At 40.7% G+C, this 22,323-nt stretch overlaps 1 long non-coding RNA gene across 1 annotated transcript; it reads right to left on the bottom strand.

The window, feature by feature from the left end:
• Positions 1–10,425, bottom strand: LOC135290026 (uncharacterized). Its single transcript, XR_010352776.1, has 3 exons — positions 10,298–10,425; positions 1,535–1,585; positions 1–269 (listed from the first exon to the last, which is right to left on the bottom strand). It is a non-coding gene; the product is annotated as an uncharacterized LOC135290026 (long non-coding RNA).
• Positions 10,426–22,323: the final 11,898 nt, after the last annotated feature.

Below are 22,323 nucleotides of genomic sequence, written 5' to 3' on the forward strand. Positions count from 1 at the left end.
CATACAAAATATTAACCACCTGATCGGGGTAAGTGTTTCAAGAAATTGCAAGATATAAATAGAAGGAAAATAGACATTGTGTGCTAAAGACACATACCACTGTGCACAGATATATCTCTCTGCTCTTCTTCTTGATTCTCTCTGCATGGGAGGTGATTTTACAGCAGATGTAATTGCTGTTTCCTGGTGATTCAGGCATTGCCTCTCCCACACCATGTTTGCAGACACAAGCCCTTCAAATCAGCATTCACTTTCTGTTTCAGAAGACACTTCAAATGAAGATTTACATTCAGAAGCATGATGAAACAAATAGGGACAGTTTTCTTTAGCATTATTTGTGTAAAATATTGCCACAGGGACAGAAAAATTACCTTGATCATGAAATAATGTCTGAGATGGATTATATCACACAGTTCTCTCCCTTTGGCAATGTTTTACGGATGCTCCCTTGAAAACCAGTCAGAATTTACATCCTCTATATGCATTCACCTACACATATTATATTCAATTGTCTGTCGTTAACACAAAATATATTTTTTAAACCTGTAAAATTATGGATGTAATTTTGCATCTGCACTTAGCTGGTGTAATTCAGGTCCCCAGAAAAGGTAGCAAGACTGCACCCTAAATTACTGAGATATAAGATACATTAGGTGGAAAAATATCTCATTGATGTCATAGCATATATTTAATATATTATGGAAAGCAGAGCTTGCTCTCCTGTATCATTTGATACCAGGAGAAAGAAAAATACCATTCTTGCTAATAAAATTTCAGTGATGCTGCATTCTCTGTGTTCCAGCACCACCATATCACAAAACTGGTACCTCTTGCCTTTTATGGTTCTTACTAAAAATTATATCGTTTCAAGGCATAAAGCAGGAACTTCCAAGAACCACACTGTTCTTTGTGTTCCCCTAATGGAAAGGAGATATCAGGAACTAAAGAAACTTAATTGGAGCACTCTGCTTTCTTGATTGTTCTTGGGCACCAGAGCAGCCCTTTTTGTGTGTGGATAACCAGGCAGAACATTCCTGAGGCTGCTGTAATTTATGCAAGGTATTGGACTGACATCTGGCTGTCTCCAGACTCCAGGGGAATATATAAGTGGCTTAAAGCCAGTTTTTGCCTGTTCTAGTGATGAAAGCAGCTCAGAAAAATCAGAAAATCTGGCACTTAAGCATACAAATTATAATAATAATATTTTGGGGCAGAGGAAAAAATAGATGCCAGGCTGAGCAAATGTGGCCCAGTGGTGATGCACAAACAAAACCCCATCTGCTGGAGACTTTGCAAGCCTTTAAGACTTACACTTTTGGGTTCATAGATTTTTAATAAAATACATAGATCATCAGGGCAAGATTAGGGACTGATAACTCATCTGTGACTTGTATTTTGATTTCTTTTTAAAGCCTGGCACTTCCAAATACTAACAGTAAGGTTTCTGTTTTCCTTCACAAATCTGCTTTGCTTTACTGTTTGGATTATAAAACAGGAATGAAAAGGGACTGGTGGGATAGTCCAGTACTCCTACCTTCATCTTTCTGTGTGCTGACATTTCAGGATAAACTGTCTTTCCAGAAAACTGCAACAAGAAACATTGCAGTTAGAATATGCTGATTTTTGATGTTCACTAAATGCACAGAAGGTATGTTGTATGGAATTCCTTCCATCTCAAAACCTCTCTTTTTTGGCCATTGACACATGTTACTAACATAACTTACACATATTTTGTGGTTTTGCTCTGTGAAGGAAGTATTAAGCTTTGAGACACTGTAATAAATTTGTTTGGTTTTGATAGAGATTGGCTGCCTGAATGCTACCATTTTTATCAGCTATAAATCGTTCCACCAGCTGTGGGACGAACGACCTTTCATAGTCAATTTTGACTTAAAACACATAAATCATTTGCAGTGATTCCTTCAAGAAATGTCAGTTCTTTCTCCTGTGTAAATTTATCTGAAAACTCATTTTCTAATGAATTGTATCATTCTCACTCTGGAGAGTGTTCACAAATAATGCCCTGCAAATGCTTGAAATTTTATGCAGCCTGGTCACCAACTTAGCCGTGTGGTGCCTTTTGTGGTGGCTATAGGATGGCCAGATGCAGCAGTACAAAGCAAGCCTATGTTTGAAATGCAATATTAATGTTACTGTCAGAGCTTTTTGGGCCAGCCCAAAACATGGATCCTGGTTATCCTGTGCTAACAAATCACTCACAAATAGAGACAATATTTTGCGATTTCAGTTTGGGGCTCATCGACCCTTTCTGGGGACAGAGGGAACCACACTGGGTTTCTGCCTTGTGGGAAACTGTACAATCACTGGCAAAGCAATGTGAACCCCATTTCTCTGAAAGGGACCCAACTGCACAATGATTGAGTGGTCAAGACTACAACAAAGTCACAATAAAGGCTAGACTTAATCTAAATTCTAATCCAGTATTGGAAAACTGTGCTCTTCTTTAACAAAAACAAAAGTTATTGGAAATATCCGTGCAATTAATACTGGTGAGACTGAGCCAGCTTTTGCTGCCTTTCAGTTTCATGTTTCCTAATCTTTCTATTTTCTCTTTTCTCTAGTGTCTGTCATAGACTTTTCCTATCCTGGGGTGAAAATAATTGAGCAGTTAGCAGAACTATCAATATCAGAGTTAACCTCTTTTCTCTGGTAAAATGGCATTGTGTTAATCTCAAAAAAAAGAGAGCCACCTCCCTCAGAGTGCCTGAGGATGGTGTTTAGTTAGATAAACTAAACAACATCTCAGGTCTCAGTGACCCTCTGAGGACCTTTGAGGCATACTGGACATATCACTTAGAGGTGAAATAGAGAAATGTTTTCAGGTAGAAAAAGAGGGAATTTCTCTTATCTAATTTTCTTAATTCTTTCTGAAACTGAATGGAAACCAAAGGTATTCCCTGAAATTATGTTCTGAAAAAATTCTTTGTTCTAACCCAGACACTTCAAGTTACCAGGTACCAACCTGAGAAATACCATTGGTGAGTGGTACCTGCCCTACTGACAGCTAACCCCAGAGAGCAGTTTTCCTCACTGTGGAAGAGGCACAAATAAGTCTCTTAAAGTAGATAAAGTAGATAAAATACTTGAATCCAATCTTCCTCCTCCCTGTTGTGCTACTGGTATGTTTAATCTCAATCTCCTGACTTCTGGATGAGTACAGTTCACTTTTCTGTCTGCAGTGAAAGACTGTTCCTGATAGGCTTGTCCTGGAACTGTACTGTCCTCACAACTTGTAGAGATGATAAAGCCTGATTTTGACAATTCTGCTCTGCTCTTCTACACCTTCGAGTGGCACAGATAGTTACTGATCCTGGCCTGCTTCCACAGAAGTGACACTCTTGTGTCTGGGATTGGGTTTTTTTTATGACATTAGAAAAGGAGCCCCTTACATCTGCCTTGCTGAGAGATGTAAAAACATCATCATCATTCTTAGGACAAATACTTTTTTTTCCCCTGAGCCTGCTTGGATAACCTTGTGCTGAGTAGTTTACTACAGCTTTTCATGTGGATGTCACTCTCACAAAAACAAGGGTCGAATAGGAAAAAATTATTTATGCACCTGTTTACATCAATCTCTCCCCATAAGAAGACAGGACTCTTCCTGCCCAGTATCTCAGTCAGTGCTTCTAAGACTGGCATTATGCCTGCCATTGTTAGAGGGTTAACCTGACTATGAGAATCATCCTTCATGTCACACAGCACTGCTAAATATATCTGTTATTTGAGCTCATTAGATTTGCCAAATGTCTAGATGTTTCCCTGACTCCTAGCTCTACAACATGCCTTTGTCAGGATGACTCATTGATTCATGAAGCCTTTTTAGCTATGTCAGTGTTTTTCATTATTTACTGACCATCAGGCTTTTCTCTTTTTAAAATTTTGCTCCCTTCCTCCCCCTGCATCATTGTCCTAGAGAAAAAAAAATCCAGTTTTACCCAAAACCAAAATTACAAAGAGATGAATAAATAACACAACAGTGGCTGGTTGCACAGTTTTTAGGGAGTAGGGTGCTTTACAGACCTGCAAAATGGCAGGGTCATAAAGAAAAGCCAAGTGGGTTCCTTTGTGGGTGGTAGGGTGACTTTTTTTGGAATAAGAAAAACAGTTGTGAAGTTTTTCAAAGTCACTGCCAGAACTATGTTTTCACAAAGAAGAGAGAGAAAAAGAGACTAACAGGGAAAATATGCAAAGACACCACTTAAAGAACAGGTGTTTCATGACAGGTCAAAACAGAGCAGACCAGCAGAAAAAGAACAGTGACAAGGCAAAACATTAGCATAGAAAGTATTCAATATTTTTACAATCACAACTATTGTTCTGCTTAACTGATGCTGGCAAACAGCCCTGCTGTAACCTTTTATGTAGAGAGGATCAATGAACAATTAATGGTGCCACTGGATACACTGTGATGCACAAAATAACTTTATTCTATTACCAGAATGGCTGTAACTCCTCCTTCCCTTAGTGCTGGAATCAGGAGCTCCCTATTCTGCTTATCTCTGTAAAGTAGAATAAAAACTTGGATCAAATCTGGATGTCAGCACTTGAGGTCATTGTGAACTGAAAGAACCAAGGGCACACCCAGTGTTAAAAGAAACATATCGATTTGGCCTCTGAATTTTTTTTTGTCCAGCATGATGCACATGCTAAGCAAATCAGGAATGACTAATGGGGTTAAATGTGATCATCACCATATCAAATATCGGCTCAGAATTGCCCTTTCTGCACTAATCAGATTTCACAGTATTAGGAGTAGAATTTGTTTTAATTTTGTCTTTATCCCTTGAGATACATACCTGAGTTAGACATGACAGTTGGAGCCATGAGGGTGAGTCCTGTGTCTCACAATCAAAACGTGGTGCTTTAGCCACAGCTTATGCTAAAATGAGGTAGCTGTAAGCACCAGCCACTTAATGTCTATGAATCTATCATTATATCTAGAGAAATGAGAAGTTAAATACTTCCTAATTTCTTGTTGACAAGATTGATCACTTAGAAACTAACTAGATGCACTAAGCAAAATACAGGCAAGAGAGAAATGGACCTGAGCTATAAACCATTTCACAGCTCTGGCTTTTGGGATGACCCACGAAAAGAGCCAAAATTTAAGCAGACAAGCATGCCATAATAATTACCATTTTCCAGGCATGGGGTATTAGCAGCTCACAGTCAGCAAAAGCCCAGTGTCTCCCTGGTGGTCTGTACTTAGCTGAGGTTTCCCCACTGCCATCCCAGCCAGCACGTATGAGGAGGACAGGATGAGGAAATAGGAGTCAGCTTAGGAGGCAAGGGTCTGTGCAAGCATACACCAGATTTCTGAAGATGGAGGGCATGATGTGTACTTGGCACACATTTTCATTCCTGCCTCCTACTGATCCCAACTGCTGATGCAGTTTTTCCTTAATGCTGCAAACTAGGATGCAAAAGGACAGCTCAAATTCACTGCTGTTTTGACTGTGCAGTTTTGAGCACACCTCAGCTCTAACAGCTCTCTCCTCTCTGACAAAGAGAGGAGAATACTGTGTTGCTGAAAGTTTGGGAGGGCAATAGTTAATCCTATGGTCACAATTTCTCTAAAATCAGTTGACTTCTGCTATGTCTGAAACGCTATTTTAGTGCTTTAAACTTCAGGCGAACTTCCAGCACAGACACTCCTATATCCCAGAAGGCTGGTTTAAGTGCATATGTGTTTAAAGGATGGAGAAATGGCATTTAGTTCACTGTGCCCTGGATCTATTGCATAAAGGATTAGGAATTTTATCCTCAAAACTGCTACTGCTCTTCACCCATAAGCAAACTTTTTTGACATTGGTGAGTTTATCTTGGTCTAACAAATTTCTTACTTCTTACTGGAGAAATGACCAAACTGCACAATATTTAGCACAGAATATAGATGTATGGAGTACTACTCAGTCTTCCCTCAGCTCATTCTCAGGTTCTCACCCAATTAAAAAAAATAACTAAAGTATCTTCAAAAAAGCCTAGAGAGACCTAAATTAAATTAACTCCCAGCAGCAATCTAGGTTCATGGCTGGCTCAGACTTCCACTGTGATGTAAATTCCTAAATATTTTAATTACAACTGAGAAGCAGGATCCTAAGTCACTTAGTTTCTTCTGAAAATTTTATCTGGGAACTGATGAACAACATCTAAATTGTCAGTCTGTACATACATCCTTAAATGGGATCTCAAATAACTTTTTTTCCCCATGAAAACACAAAGAACTATCAGATCAAGAAGGGAAACAAGGAAAACAAGGGAAAAAACCCAGCTACATTTCTTCTGGGTGGTGAATAAAAACTGGCATTAAGGATCCCTAAGGATTCCCAAATCTGCTGGCATGGGATGGAGTAGGAAGGATGGAGTAGCTGGTGTCACAGTCTCTGGAATCCAGATGCCTTCTGGCAAGACTGGTTTAAAATTGCTATTGGAAATTTTTTCTCTGTGATCAATATCTCTTTGCTGCTCACTTGCATCCTGGCACTTTGAACTTAGCTTGATAATACTCAAGAAACTTCTTGTCATGCAGGGGGGAATTTTGCGTTGTATCTTTATGGGAATGACACAGCACTTGGGTGAATGAAATTTCTCTCCAGTGTCAGAATCATCAATCCCTGGGAAAAAGCAGCATGAGACTGTCAGTTCTCCTGGAAAATATTTTATCACTGGCCAAACTTGATAGTAGAAACAAAAGTACTTTATTCCTTTTAATCTTGATTATAATGTAACATGCATTTTATATCTCTCCCTCTCTGTAGCATGTCTGTAGCATAAATAAGCATAAAACTGCTGAAGATAAAGGGATGCAGCCTCCTACTACTACATATTAATCTCACAGAATAACAAATACAATACTGCAGTGTTTTTAGAGATGGAATTCCTATCTACAGGAGCCTGGAAATGAGGTACCTTCTGACAGCTGGGATATAGGAGAAACTTCTGAATTCCCCATTCAGTGCATGTCTGTGCTCTGGTTCTGGGTTGTAATTAACCAAAAGCACTTATGTCATATTTAGAAGGGTTTATGCATCTGTTTCTCTAATGTACACCAAAGATGGTTCTTTCTGTGATACCCTAGTTTCACATGAAAATAAAGAAATAGTGGAGCCACAAAAGGGCAACATACAATCTATATTCCTAAAGAATCTATGGTGTTTGACATATGGATAGTAAGAGATATTTTCTTATCCTGGAGACCTATAGGGCCTAACTGGAAAGGAAAACAATTTTCTTCATGATGAAGTGACATACAGAAAATGTGACTCTTCCAGTGTCACCAGCAGAAAATGTGGGACAGAGACAGGCACAGCACCAACCTTCTCCTTGTGAATTTCTTTTGAATTTCCAACCAGTTTTCAGGAGATGTATTTTGACTCTTTCACCTCCTTTTTCATTGTCAAGAAGGATACTGCCTGGATGTTCTATGCAAAAATAAATGTCAAGGTGGCTAAAATAGGGAGGGAAGTGAGGAAAGAAGAGAAAAAAAAAGTTTGCATTTTTGAAAGGACCTATTTTGGGAACAGTTTTGGCACATTTCCCAGTTTCCTGTCCTGGATCCGTGGCAGTCAGTTTAATTAGTTTTTCTCTGTACAGCTTCTGAAACACTGCAATTGTGATTTGTGTCCGATAGGTCATTAATTTTCTTCCTGCCCATTATAATGCACAGCTTCCTCAGAGCTGGCAAAAACAAGCTCTGGCAAATGATTCATATTGATTGAGGGTTGTCTTTCATCTGACGTAACAGGTGAGAAAAGAAACGACACGGACACAGGAAATGCTATAGGAATTTCTGAGTGAAAGACAATTAAAATTATAGTGAAAAGATTATCCTTCAGTATTGCATTAACCATCAGCAAAGCCTCATTGTGGCAGATGTTCTACACTATCATATTTTGTCTCTCAGCTTCCATCATCATCAGAATTTGGATGCTATTTCTCACTAAAATCAATTTTCAAAAATCACATCAGTAGGTGTGATGCGTACTGATGACTTTGAGAATTTGAGTCCTACAGTCCAAAAGATCAAGGCAGGCAAAGGGCTGGGTGGGCAGCCCTGAGAAGTGGACTGGTCTGTTCCTCATGAAGGTAACTTGTGGGCTAGAACAAATATATTTTCAAGTCTTACTGCAGAATTGCATCTTTTTATTTTTCCTTTGGAGATGGAAATAGCCATATCTTTACTGGATGCTCAGGCCATCCCTGTGGTGAGTAAAATTACCTCTCTACGGTTCCCAGCTGATCTGCCTGGGTGGACTTTGCACCAAGACTTAAGGTTCATGCATTGCATATGACACAACACCAACATTGTGGGAGGGCACCTCATAAGTTCATGAGACACATCTTTCTTTCTAAATGTTTTAGAAATGAGACATCACTGGTGAAGCTTAAACTCTGAGTCAAGGTTTCCTATCCACCTCTTTTCCCAGTTCATCCTCCCTTGGATCTGTGGAGCTGGAGGTTCTATTGCAGGCTGTTATTGCCAATGCAATGTGTGCTGATTCTCAGGTTGCCCTTATTTTCCCTTCTTACAGCTCATTCCTGTGAGATCTTGCTTATCTTGAGTCATTTACTGCAGGCAGCTGTGAACCATCCAAGTCTTGCTAATGGCAAGCAAGAAGTTGCATTCCTTGGCCATATAAAACCAATGAAAAATGTAAAATAATTAAATTTATCCCTAGACACCAACATATTTATTCTTCTAGCTGAGGCTTGCTTTATCAGAACAGCATGGAAACAAATTCTCATTATGCTGATGGAAGGCAGATTCTGTTTCCCATATAAGCCATGTGGAAGCCCCTTGCTTTTGATGCCATATGTTTTCATGATCACAGTGATTTGCTTTGGTTTGCTTTCATTTAACTCCTAGAAATATGAGAGTCAGGGGAAATGGTAGGTGCTGTATTTGTTTCTGCTTTGTTGATAGCTCTGTATATTATTCAAATCCATGTATTTATTCCCAGAGGAGAAATATCATTAAGGTATTGTTAATGCTGACAACATATTACTCTTTAGAGTTAGGTGAGTTATTTATTTATTATCTAAGAAGCCAGTCCTTTGGATTATTATATGCTTGGGAAACTCTCAGTTACATGTTTAAAATAAAATTTGTCAGTAGATTAACGTAGTTGTGCACTTTTTATCTCTGAGACAGGCACTCCTTAGCTTCCCCATACAGTTGTCTGCTGAGGACATGGATCACACCAGGATATTCAGTCTTATTGGGGTGGTAAAGAAAGAGAAAATCTGACTGCTTTCAAGGACCCAAGAAAAAAACTTTGCTGGATGGACCATAATTTTTTCCAGGTATAAACTGAGAGGTACCAGTTCCACAAACAGAACTCTTTGTGACTTATTTGAAAGAAAATTATAGTTGTATACCAATGGGACATATTTATTTAATAACCTAAGTTTGGGCAACAAAAAGGCCTCAAGTCCATCTCAGCTCATTACTTTAGCGTCTGAGCATTTTGATACCTTTACAACACCCTTGGAGAAGGAAAGAGCTCATTGCTCTTTTTATAGGCGAAAAACCGAGGCAAAAAAAAAAAGCCGCTGGGGTCATGTTCATGGTCACCAACAGGACAAGGTTCAGCAGAACCCATAGTGGAAGCCAAATCTAGCCCCATAGCAAGGATGCTGTCTTACCCATCTGAGCAGCTGACCTTTGAAATGCCCTTCAGATTAGGAGTTGCCCATGCTCAGCTGCAATCTGTGCCCCAGGATTCGAGCCAATCTGCAGAACTAAAATTTCCTTGTATCCAGGTTTTTATTTGAGTTTGCCCATTCTCTGTACAAACCCTATCAGTTTCAAGAGAAACCTCTCTGCCTAAACTATTTTCTCCTTGACTTTAAGTGAACACTTTGCCTGCCAGACATTGATCTTTGATTGGTATTTCCTTGCCAGCCCTTCAAAACCCTCACTGTCACAGTGGCATCTTATTTCCATATTGTGTCTGAGAGCGACAGCAATTATTTCCCACTGGAACTGACTTCAATGTCACTACACTGATTATTCAGCAAAGGTTACTATAAGTATTGGTCTTCCTTTTCCATTGCAGCAGGAAAATGCCAGATCTTAGCAGCACAGCGCCTTGGGGATGGCTGCATTAGTTTTCCAATGAAAGGCTCTGCGCAAGTCGAACCTCCCCTCCCCCATGCCTCCTTCCCACCCCTCTCTTCCTAAAACACACACTGAGGTTTAGTATAAAGTTAATTCTATAACCCAGGGTGCTTTTTTTTTTTTTTTTTTTTTTTTTTTTTTTTTAATGCTACTGACCTTCCATTTCCTTGTCAGTCGACACCAAGCAATTCCCCAGATGAAGAGAAAGATTTCCACTTTGAATATCCCTGAAACACATTTAGAGCCAAAGGCTTTATCATGGGAATAAAAGCACTGAGGTTCTCACAGCTGGGAAGATTTATACAGCTGAGCCTTACCAGCTTAAATGCCTACAGACAGAAACAGCTGAGCTATGTATTATTTCTTTGCCTCCAACTTGCAAGGGAGATGAAAAGCGCAGAGGCAGCCGGCAGATAGCTGTGACTGACAAGGGAGGGGCAGAGCTGTCTGCCCATAGCTGCTGCAGTGGCATTTTTATCAAATAATTTCAGCTCCAGAGGTGAGGGGGGCTGGGGCTGACATGACTGCCCCAGCCAAGGGGAGCTGCCCTTTCAGTTACAGCACTCTAGACCATGCCAGGGAGTCTTAAGCATCAGTCAGGGAGGCAGAGAGCTGATGCCTGCCAATGAGCCCCAGGGGAAAGGTGTTCAGAGGAAGATGCACTGGGCTGAGTGCTCTGCACAGCAGAATTGCTGTTTGCAGTCTGTGTAAAAACAGAAGCCAAGCTGCCTCTGCTCTTCTCACCATAACAGCAACAGTATTTTATTATTCAAAAAGTAAGGGCACACCTTAAAGGGTTTAGTCTGACTTGCACAAAACAGTCATTCAATGGCCATGCTTACACTGGAGAAAACAGGAAGGGAGATTCCCAGAGGCTCAGGTTGCTGTCCATCCACACATGCTTACCTGACTGAAGTGACCTGCAGGCTCCTCTGGCCAAAGGTGGGCAGAGCAGCCCTGAGTTCAGCAGCCACAAGAACACGAGCAGGTCTGTGCCCCTGAGCATCCATCTCTTGCCTCTAACACAATTCTGTTGCCCTGTATCTGCACTGTCTCTGCTGTCAGTTGTCCTTTGTGTCACCTAAACCCTGGAGATGTGGGCTCCACTCTCTGGTGTGCATGGCACCATCGCATCTCTCACAGCCCTCAGCCATGACTCTAATTCAACCACACACAGGTGCCTTCCTGCCAGAGAGGGAGAAGAGGTGTAAGAACAGGTAGAGTTCAATCTGTATGGGGTCCTTCCCACCCCACAGGGAAGATAAAAGACCTTCCAAGTCCATGTGCCCATGCTGTGCTCCTCATCACTCCTGATTTTCCCACCAGGACAGCCTGTGGTCCAGCAGTGCATTATGTCTCTCTGAGCTCCCAGGCAGGCTTGACATCCAGCATCCCTTCAAGAAAATGTTGACTCTCAGCCTGGGGCCATCTTTTCCGTATTATAAAATTATTTGGATTTTAGGAATGCCAGTGAACTGCTTTCAAAATGGTGAGAATGGTCCCTGTACTTGTAAATCACTGGAAGAGGAGAGCTGTATTTTCCAAATGCTGCTAGTAAATCAGCATGGAGGGGGAAAAGAATTCAACAAACCTGGATATTGATTAGAAATGTCTTTTAGCAATAGGGAAGAAAATGAAATATCCTAAAATTAAGGGGTCTGTAAAACAATTTAAAAGATTGTATTGTCAGTAATAATGTATCTACTGAGCAAAGTGCTCAGAAATAATCAGTGTCTGTGCTTGTCCAGCCTGAGGGACCTGATAGGGGGTCTCATTTACAATACCAGTGAAAAATCTACCCTTTGAACACCAGGTTACTGTGAATACTCAAAAAATCACTCATTCTGCAAAACTTATGTCATCACGTCTGCCTGTCAATATCCAATTGTTGTCTTATTCTTAAGTGTAATTTTTCTTGGGATATGGACTTTGAACAAATGTCTAACAGCTGTTACTCATGTTACTTAACACAACAGCCACCCCTCAGGGTCAAAACAAAAGTCCATTTACCTTAATAACCCATTGCTTACAATGACTGTAAATAAGAAAAGAATGGGGTCACTGGGACTAGACACTAGATTTGAAGGCTTTTCATCAATTCATATCTTGTGAATTTATATAGAGCATAGAGATAGATGCTTTATGTTTGCCTGCACCCTTCTGCTAGCTCTGCTTAAATTTGGACTGCCCTTGAGCACTGGAGGGATGTTTTATTGGGCATTGCACCCAGCATTTCCCAGATCTTTACCATGACTGGGTAAAGCTAAAGTGCAATCCTTGGCCGTGCAGATATGATTTCTTTCTCTACTGTTTGGCTTGGGATCCTGTGCTGTATCTGTATGTACTGGATCTGCCATTTTTTCCCTCTCATTCAGTCTTATAAGACTTTCCTATAACTTCCCAGTTGTTTCTAGGTTTCATTACATTACTTCATTTGCAGTCTTTGCCATAGATCTCTTCACCTTCTTTTTCTACTGCTTTATATGTGCTTTAAGAGCATGTATCTCTGTGGATTTCTACTGTGAGCTCCCTTCAGTTGTATAAATTTAACATTTATCCCTAAGTTTTCCTTTCCATCTTTTAAGTTTATTTGAGTTGTGATGATGATTTGTTCCTTTGTCCTGTGAAAATTTACTTTTTTTCTAAGACTGTACTGAAGGGCCTCATGAAAAGCTTTCTAAAATAAACTCCATTATTTTAGCTGAAGCATCTTTTCCACCATGAACTTGGTGGCTCTCTCCTACCCACATCTACTAATTCAGCTCTTCTTGTTTCTACTGATTTGATTGTGAATCATGACAAAATTTATCCCTGAACCCTTTTTAAAGGTGACTGTCACATTTTCCATCTTAACTTTGACAACAGAGCTTATTTATGCAAAGTGAAACATACTGCAGCTCAGCAATTTCACAACTGAATTCCTGAAAACTCATGAATGAATGAATGAGTGAATGAATGCTGTCAAGACCCAGGGTCTCATCTCTTCTATTTTATTCAGTTGTCCTAAAAATTCTTCCAGCAAAGCTTCAATATCAGACTATCTTTCAGATTTGCATTCAGCAAAATATCTCATATGAGAAAACCTTTTCTACAAAGGGCAGCAGCACAATTATCTGCAATGGACAGAGCTTCAAGTGCTCACTCTGTGAGTCATTGGTATCATCCAGATGTTTTGGAGGACAACATGGATTAAAGTTAATAAAAACCACAGAATAATGCAGAGTAATTTTTTGTTGTCATAAGTGTGTGATGGCCTAGAGAAGAGTCTTGTTCCTTCCTTTTTCCTCTCAGTCATGACATCTGACTAATGTTTTCATACACAAACTGTTCTCAGGGCCCTCAGGCTCCAGTGACCTCCATTTCACTGCAAGGACAAGCCCTGTCCTTGACCTTTCCTGCAGTTACCAGGAGGCAGATTTTACACCACAGAGGCACAGCCAGAGTGCACATAACTGGTGGTTATTCAACAATCCCTGTTTTGGAAATTGGCACACTCCAAATTGTGATAGCCAGGAAAATTAGAGCAACTGTGCTCTCCCTCTAATATTTTCATGTGTTGCAATAGGATCAAGGTACATCTGAAGGGGAGCATAAGAGAGACTGTTTGTGGATGGCCAAGAAGCACAACCCTCTCTCAGAGCAGCAAGCAGCAGGGTAGAGTGGTGACTCATTTTAGGGCTTGGGAGTGGAAAGAGCCAACAGTACAGTGAAAAGAGGGAGGGAAGGGAAAGCCACAGATTTATAATCCTTCCTTTGGGTGAAAAATTGGAAAACTCAACACTGCTGTATGTTATTCTGCATTTTTTGATGCAGAAAATTCAGTCATTCACTCTTGTGAGTGACTGAACCTCCCAGTGCAACACATCCTCACTCCTGAAAATATTTCCTTCTGTCTCCAGAAATCCCAGCCCCAGACAGACAAGATCTATTTCCCTGAAGAATATCATCATGTAGGTGCCAGGTGTATTTTTGTACTCTGTTTGGAGAGTTTTGCTGCCTTGCAAACTCCTGCTGCATATCCTTGGCTAGTCAAGCTTTGCTGACTGGCACAAGCCCAGAATCTAGCCTGAGACTCAAAAATGCTCTGTGCTAATCCTGTGTGACCTCCAGTGGTCTCTTTGGCTTTGTGGATGCCTTTCTCTGCCTCTGCAGACACTAAATAAGGAGGCAGAAAAATGACAAAATTAAACTAAGGAGAAGTATGAATGAAAAGCCTATGCTTGTAAAAAAAAAATAATTCAGAAACTTGCTGTCTCAGCTGTAGACTTCAAAGGGTAATGACACTTTTAGTGATCATAAAACATGTGATTTCTATTAAGCATTTGGAAAGTCTTTGTAAAGACAAGTGAATTAAGTTCTGGAGGCATTGAAAATTATAAGGCATCTTAGTTAATATTCACAGGATTTGGGAAATGTAATTTTGTTTATGAATAACGAACAATATCTCTCATTATATGGTGTTCATAAATTATTCAAATGCAAGGAAAAACTTTAACATTCTGAGTCTTTGAAATTAACTTAATGAAATTAATGTAACTTAAAAGATCATTAACTGCTTATAGTTGAGAATTTGCTCAGGAAAAATACACAATTCTGGAACACTCTAGCACTTTGTGTCTATGGATGCAGCAGTAACTATATATTCACACCCTGTTGTTGTTTCTGTGTGATACCTCATCTATGGGTTTGCTTTAATTGCAGATATAATAGGGCTTTCTGTCTGCCTCCTATTTCTCAAAGAGAGAATCTTCTGCAGAGATAAATTACATTTTATCTCACACTTCTCTTTAGGGAGCTGGGGATGAGTGGGTAGAAGAAGGAAGTCATGACTTCAGGTTACCTGTAATTCCAAGAGGGTTACTCCTTCACTTTGTGGTAAGGATCCAGAAAACAAAAGTTCTTAGGGTCTTTCAATACCTTCACAAACCTTCAGCAGGGTCAGAAGCCAAACTTTGGCTGCACTAGCAGAATCCACTGCTGTATGGAGAACCAGCAGGGCGAGAATGGAGGTCGGCACCAGTGACTGCTGATTTGGGAGGGCACTGCTGTGTGACCACTCAGCTCCAAAGCTGGGTGCACTGGCTCTGCTCTAGGGTATATTATGTACCATATTCTGCCCATTCTGACCATGGGCAGGACTCATGGACATCCAGAGATCAGCTGAGATTTATCAGATGTATTGCCTGTGCTGGTGATGCTAATGTGAGAACCTCAAGCATCACTCCTTGACATCACGGGGCTAATGAGGATTGATCTCCCTGTGGTAGTCTGGAGCTGAAAACTTCAGCAATAGTGAGACTACAGCTAGAACAAGGAGTGGGAAAACATGCAGAAATGTTTTCTCAGATTGAGAATATAAGAAATAAATGCTTAGGATTTTTTTTTATATGGAATTGTTGGCAGCTGCACATTTTGATTTTACTTAGTGCTGTAAAGGGATTCTGTCTGACTCCCTTATAGATCTGAAGCTTAATGTTAAAATCTCTTGACTCCAGGACATAAGACAAAGAATGTCATTGTTTATTCTTTGATGTTCTAAAGCATCTTATTCTTCAGGGATCTCAACATGCTGTACACATATTAATTAAAGTCCATAGTACTCCTAAATCAGTTGCTATTATTCCCAGTTGATTGATGGAGAAGCTGAGATGGAGAGAGATTATACAGTGCATTTTCTAATGTGGGAGTATGTGAAATTAGACCCATGAAATTAATGGCTCAGCAATTAAAGGGAAGCAATATGATATTTTTCACATATACTGAAAAACCTCTATGTTCCACTGAAACAACACTAAAAATTTGTTTTTTGAGACCTTGGTTTCACAGTACTTAGAAAACTTCAAGAACTGTTTGAGGTGCAGGAAAGCTAGTCTGTGTGGCCACCTTCAGCAGGTGCCCCCATGGCACCTCAAGTTCAGCTCTAAATCCAAATATGTCCATGATGCATAGTTATTTGTATTTACTTTTTTTTTCAGTTGAAGATATTTAAAGGAAAAACAAAACCCAAAGCAATACAGTCAAAGCTGAGCCCATGAAGCCAGCAGGTACTATCAAGCAAAGCATGAATCACAAAGCATGTACCCAAACCAGCTACTACAAGAAGACTCAAAAATGGCACTGGTGAGCACATAAACTCAGTGGCATATCTTCATATTTTATAGTGGAATAAATTAACAGGGTAGGTTTTGGTCTCACTCCATCTGTAATACCTAAGAAGTATTTTTAAAAGCGTCAGTGAAGATTGATGGCCAGCTTTTGTCTATTTATTTTTACACAGGATAAATTTTCTCAAATGAGTAAGACATAACATTCTCAAAGGCAGATTTAATCCTGTTCCCTGAAGAAACAGGCTTTGGGAACTCCATCTTCCTCTCCAACAGATGTATGCACAGATGCAACCTCCTTCTTTTCTCTGGTTCCCTTCTCAGGTGAGAAAGAAAGCTGGCTGATGGATCACAGTGTAACTCAGACCATCTAAACCAAAGTGAATTTTGAAATGAACTATATTTGAGCTAATTGCTCTTTTGCATTTTGCTTTCTCATTGGACTCCAGCATTCCTGCCTTGCAGCATCCCAGACTTGGGCCCTTCAGAACGGTCCAGGAGCCCTGGCTCAGACTGAGGCTTTGCAAGGGAGTTGGATCCACACAGAATGGAGTTGCTCCAGCTCTCAGCCCAGAGTTTCACAGGTTTTACTCAAAGAGTTTGGGAAGATGCAACATCCCCGTTTCCCAAAGCAAACTGTATGCTACAGACCATGGAGCCAGTGGATCTCTACAAGCAGCCAGGGCATTTTGTTGGCTCAGAGGCCAACATGGGACTTCTTATAGCTGCTTTCTGAATTTGAAAACATAGCTCCCACTATAAATGGGAATATTTAGAATAAGCTGATAATTTAGAATAACCTGGAACAGAGAAATATTCAGGATCTGAAAAGAAACCTGACTCATGTTTACAATTTCTATTACAGTCAGCTGAACAAATAAAAAAAATCTGTTTAAGCTTAATAAACAGGATATAACTTGTTAAGCCTTAAAAAATACCTAAGCAAGCCAGTCTTTTGAATTCTATTTCTGTCTTAGCTACTGTCTTGCTCTGTGACCTTGGCATGCAATTTCCCTCCCTTGTCTCTGTTCTGCCTCCCACCACTTTTCTGTCTTGCCTATTTATGTTTTCTTTTGCTTTCAGTATTCAAGTTTATTTGTTCTGTCAATTGAATCCATTCCATTATTCAGGGAAGAGTGTACTCTAAAGCATTTTGTCATCCAAAACATTCCCTAGGATATCAAAATTGAAAGTAATGGAAAGTAAATAAACATTCACAAGCCATTATTTCCACATGGAGCTAGAACCTTATTATACCTGGCTGCCTGACAAGTCTGTCAGTCAGTAACACTTATTTCTCCTCACAGCTGGCTGTGCCACAATGCTCCTCTGAGTTCATTTTTCCAAAACCCTAAACGGATGTATATCCTCTGCAGTGCCTCATATTCACATTAAAGCTTCACTTTTAAAATGACCAGAAGGTCCTCAGATGGTCCCAGTGTGCACCCTGTGTGCAGCAGTCTGGGATATTTGTGTTTGTAAAGCCAGAAATCCCAGCACAGGGCAGGGGGCACCTAAACAAATTGTTCCTATAGGACACGTTTAAGAGGAGAGTCTGAAATGTTACCTCTGCAGCTCAGACTTTCCACCTCTAATATTTTGTGATTCACAGTCCAAAGCTGTTTCCTAAACATGTAGTATTAAGTGATCAGGCTGAGTACCAAGGAAATGAATCACTTTCCCCTTTTGAAAAGCAGCTGCCCTGTGGGGGGAAGAAGAGGTCATGGCTGTCTTCTACATTGTTCAGTGCTCACACAGGCAGATCTGCATTCAGCTCACTCCACAACATTTTTAGGGTTAGGTCCTGAGCGCCAGGATATTCCTACTCACCATCCTTGCAAAAGTAGTAGTGTGCAGAAAAAAAGGGCAAAATTCAAAGGGCCAGAAGCAAAGAGAGAATGACAGAGCTGTGACTTAGAGCTGAGTGCTTTTTGTTGGGCAAAAATGGGGCATTCTGCTCTGTGTTTCTAAAACATCTCAGATGCTGTGTAGGAAGAGATATTAGACACAATTCATCAACAGACCTGAATTACCTCCTTTTCCTTAAGGGGTTTTTAACTGCTCAAGCCTAAACTTTTTTACTATTATTTCTAGTTTTACTAGTTTTCAGGACAGGGAGGGGAAGGCTACTTGTTTTTTTTTGGTTTTTTTTTGTTTTGTTTTTTTTTTTTTTTTTTTTTTTTGTTTGTTTTTTGTTTTTGTTTTTTTTTTTGTTTTGTTTTGTTTTGTTTTTTTTTTAAACAAGTAGTTCTAAAATCACAGCTTGTGTTTTGGTCTCAGTACCAGGTTCTTAATATGTCTGAGCAGCCCTGCCTCATCAGTGACCCCTTTAGCTCTCAGTTCCTGAATACATACAAAGCTTACAAGTGCAATAGAGCACCCAGCCAGAGCAAGACAGAAGAATCTGAGAGTATCTTAAGGTTTCTGCTGACAAAACCATGTTTCCATGATGACTCAGGCAAAGAAGTGGTCAGCCAGGGTTTTATGGTGCCAGCACCATAATTCTATCTACAATGTACTTTAGGTTCCCTATTATTTTTTCAGTGTCTGATAACCTAGTACATTCAGCTATTGCTTCTGTAAGTGGCCATGGCAGATCAGGATGGACAGTTCTGTCAAGACATGGAACACAGTCAATCAGGCACAGGAGATGAATGGCTGTAGATAGGCCCACAAAATTCTCATTCCCATGTGAGTTCTTTAGAATTTAAAGATTTTAGATGCCTGATGGGGTATGGTCAGTATGAGAGGACCCAGCATAGCTTTCTTATGCTCTGATGTCAGACTTAGCTTGTTTCAAGCTAACCTAGATGCAGAGCACACCAGAAAGTCTAGTTGCCATTCTGTTTAGAATGAGGTAAATAAATTAGCTATAGCTTGTACATGAATTAAGACTGGGTTTTTGTTGTGGGTTTGTTTTTTGATTTTTTTGGGGGTTTTTTTGGGTTTTTGAATGTATAGAAGTTAAGGACTTAACTGTTGAGAATTTGTGATATGTAGAGAGGCAGGGGTACCACTGGTGGATGACAAGTACTCGTCAGCTTGGGAAGGATTCTGGAAAAAATATTGAGAGTACAGTGCTTCTGCTCTGTACTCTCTGCTTTTAATGAAATCTCCTGAGACCTTTCCATTAACCTGAAATGGATTTCTGTCGGGTGGACAGAGCAAAAATAAAGATAAAGGACTTTGATTTCAGGGAGGTTTCTTTGCAATTGCTACTCCAGAGGCTTTCAAGTTGTTGTAGACTGGACCACTAAGGTAGAAGGAATATCCACAAGTATCTACAATGAATATTTCATTCCACCAAAAACTAATTAATTATTTAGTTACTCTAGTTTTGCCCATGGCTCCACCAGAAGATTTGGTAATCAAGCTCACTACCCTTGTTTCTTACCATAGAGGGACAGCAGAAATCCATCCATCTGGTGTAAGCTGCTACCCTACTATTTTAGCTTATTTTATCACATATTTTTCCATGCAAAGGAATGAAGTCTGAAATGTTTTATACAATGGAGCAGTTCTTTACATGAATGATTTAAGTTTGACAGATAGGACATCTCTAGCTCTCAGCTCAGTGACATAATCTGCATTAATCCATCATGGCACAGATGTAAATCTTTAGAGTTACAATGTTAATAGCAAGGACTAAATCCACTGCAACAAAACTGGAGAGAAGTAGAGTACCAGTACCAAGAACATAGTCTGAAAAAAAGGCTCAGGGGAAACCTTATTGCTTTCTACAACTACCTGAAGGAGATAGCCATGAGGTAGCCAGGTAGGGGTTTGTCTCTTTCCCCAAGGAGTGAGTGATAGGACAAAATGAAATGGCCTCAAGTTGCGCCAGGGGAGGTTTATATCAGGGAAAATTTCTTCATGGAAAAGGTTTTCAAGAATTGGATCAGGCTGCTCAAGGACGTGGTGGAGACACCATCCCTGCAGGTGTTTAAAAGATGTGTAGATGTGACACCTGGGGATATGGTTTAGTGCTGGTTTAATGGTTTGACTTGATGACATTAAAGTTCTTTCCCAGCCTCTGGTTCCGTGATTCTATGATTTTAGCCATGTCAAATCACACTAGCTGTGGATGCATCTCTGTATTGCTTTCTTGTACCTTGTAACCTGCATTCCTGAAAATCCTTGCCCATGCACTGGTTAGGCTGTTGGGATGGATGTGGCTGATAGCTGTTTGTTCCTGCCATATGGATCACAACTGGAGGTTCTACAACTTGCTAATGATCTGTTTTAGCAACAGCCTGCCTGAAAAGATGAAGAAGTGGAATCTCTCTGTATTTGCCATGCTAAGCTTTGTGTTGGCAAACTCTTGCTAACATATGTCACCAGCTTTGAAAAGACATGGTTTATTTATATGTTAATTACTGCAACACTTTGGGGAAATATTTGTTGATACAAGAGCTGTGTAAATAGTCAAGTGTTGAGAGGCATTGCCATTCAAAACCTAATGATTTATAGCCAATAAAAGTCAAGAAAAGTTTACAATATGAAGGATCTCTCCTTGCTTATGGCTCAGTCCAGTCCTACAGAGATCTGAATCAATTTTACAGAATCACAGAATTGCTGGGGTTGGAAGGAACCTCTGGGGATCACCCAGTGCAACCCCTCTGCCCAGGCTGGGTCACCTGGAGCAGGTTACACAGGAATGCATCCAGATGGAATTTGAATGTATCCAGAGAGGGAGACTCCATGGCTTCTGTGAGCTGCCTGTTCCAGGACTCTGTTACCCTCAACATAAAGAAGCTTTTTCTCATATTGGGATGGATCTTACTGTGTTTTAGTTTGTGGTTATTTCTCCTCATCCTGTCTGTGGCTACCACTAAAAAAGGTGCCACCACCCTCTTGGCACCTGCCTTTGAGATATTTATATGCATTAAAGAGATCCCCTCTCAGTCTTCACACTAAACAGTCCCAGCTCCTACAGGGACTTCTCTCCTTGTAAGAAAGAAGCTCCATTCCCTTAATCATCTTTGTGGCCTCCACTGAACCCTCTGCAGTAGTTCCTTTTCCTTTCTTGTACTGAGGGGCCCACAGCTGGACACAGCACTCCAGATGTGGCCCCACTAGGGCTGAGGGGCAGGATCTCCTCCCTTGACCTGCTGGTCACTCTCTTCCCCATGCACCCCAGGGCACCACTGGCCCTCCCGGCTGCAAGGGCATGGTGCTGGCTGGCAGCTAACTTGTCACCCACCGAGGCTCCCACGTCCTTCTGTTCAGAGCTGCTCTCTCTTTGAGTCCTCCCCCAGCCTGCACTGATACTTGGGGTTATCCCTCCCTGGGTGTAGAGATCCCTGGGGAGCACCACTGGCCACCAGATGAATTCTGCTCTTCTGATCACGACTCTCTGAGCTCTGCCATTCAGCCAGGTCTTCATCCATCTCACTGTCCATTCATCTAGCACGTTTTCTGAGCTTATCTACAAGGATGTTATAGGAGACAGTGTCTTGCTGAAGTCGAAGTAGACAACACTCCTGACAACATTTCAAGACAATTTCTGTGAGTTGTGAGTCAGCCTTTAACTGTTTCTCATGCAAATTTTCATAAAATCACACACTCCCTTCCCTGAATTGGAGTCCTGCTTTGAGACGCTGCACTACATTTGAACTCAGAAGACAGAGGTCACTTCTGGGTGACAGCAGGGAGTGGAGGGTGTGCAAGTGTTGCTGGGAGCAATGTCAGTAGCAAAACACATCTCATCCTTCCTCAGACCCAGGGCCTCATCTGGACACAGAGAGGGGCTGGTTTGAAGGTGTCATGACTTCTGTGAAACAGGAGCCTAAGGCCTTCACAGCTACGATCATTAATAGTACCTCAACACTGTTTGCAAGAAAATCTGGCATTTCTGTTGAAATAGTCTCTGGGCAACTTGTGAAACTTGCTGCTCTGAAGTCCCCTTATTAGCTGTCGATAGCAACTTTTCCCTTCAGACCAGCCACATCCCACACTCCTTGTAGAAACGTGGATAATGACATATCAGACTCTCTGCAGCTAAATTTCTAGGTCATAAAGTACTTCACAGGGAAAATTGTTCTGTCAATGTATTGAATTTTCATAGCATTGCCATTA

This window comes from Passer domesticus, chromosome 1 (assembly GCF_036417665.1).
Source record: "Passer domesticus isolate bPasDom1 chromosome 1, bPasDom1.hap1, whole genome shotgun sequence".
Lineage (NCBI taxonomy): Eukaryota > Metazoa > Chordata > Aves > Passeriformes > Passeridae > Passer > Passer domesticus.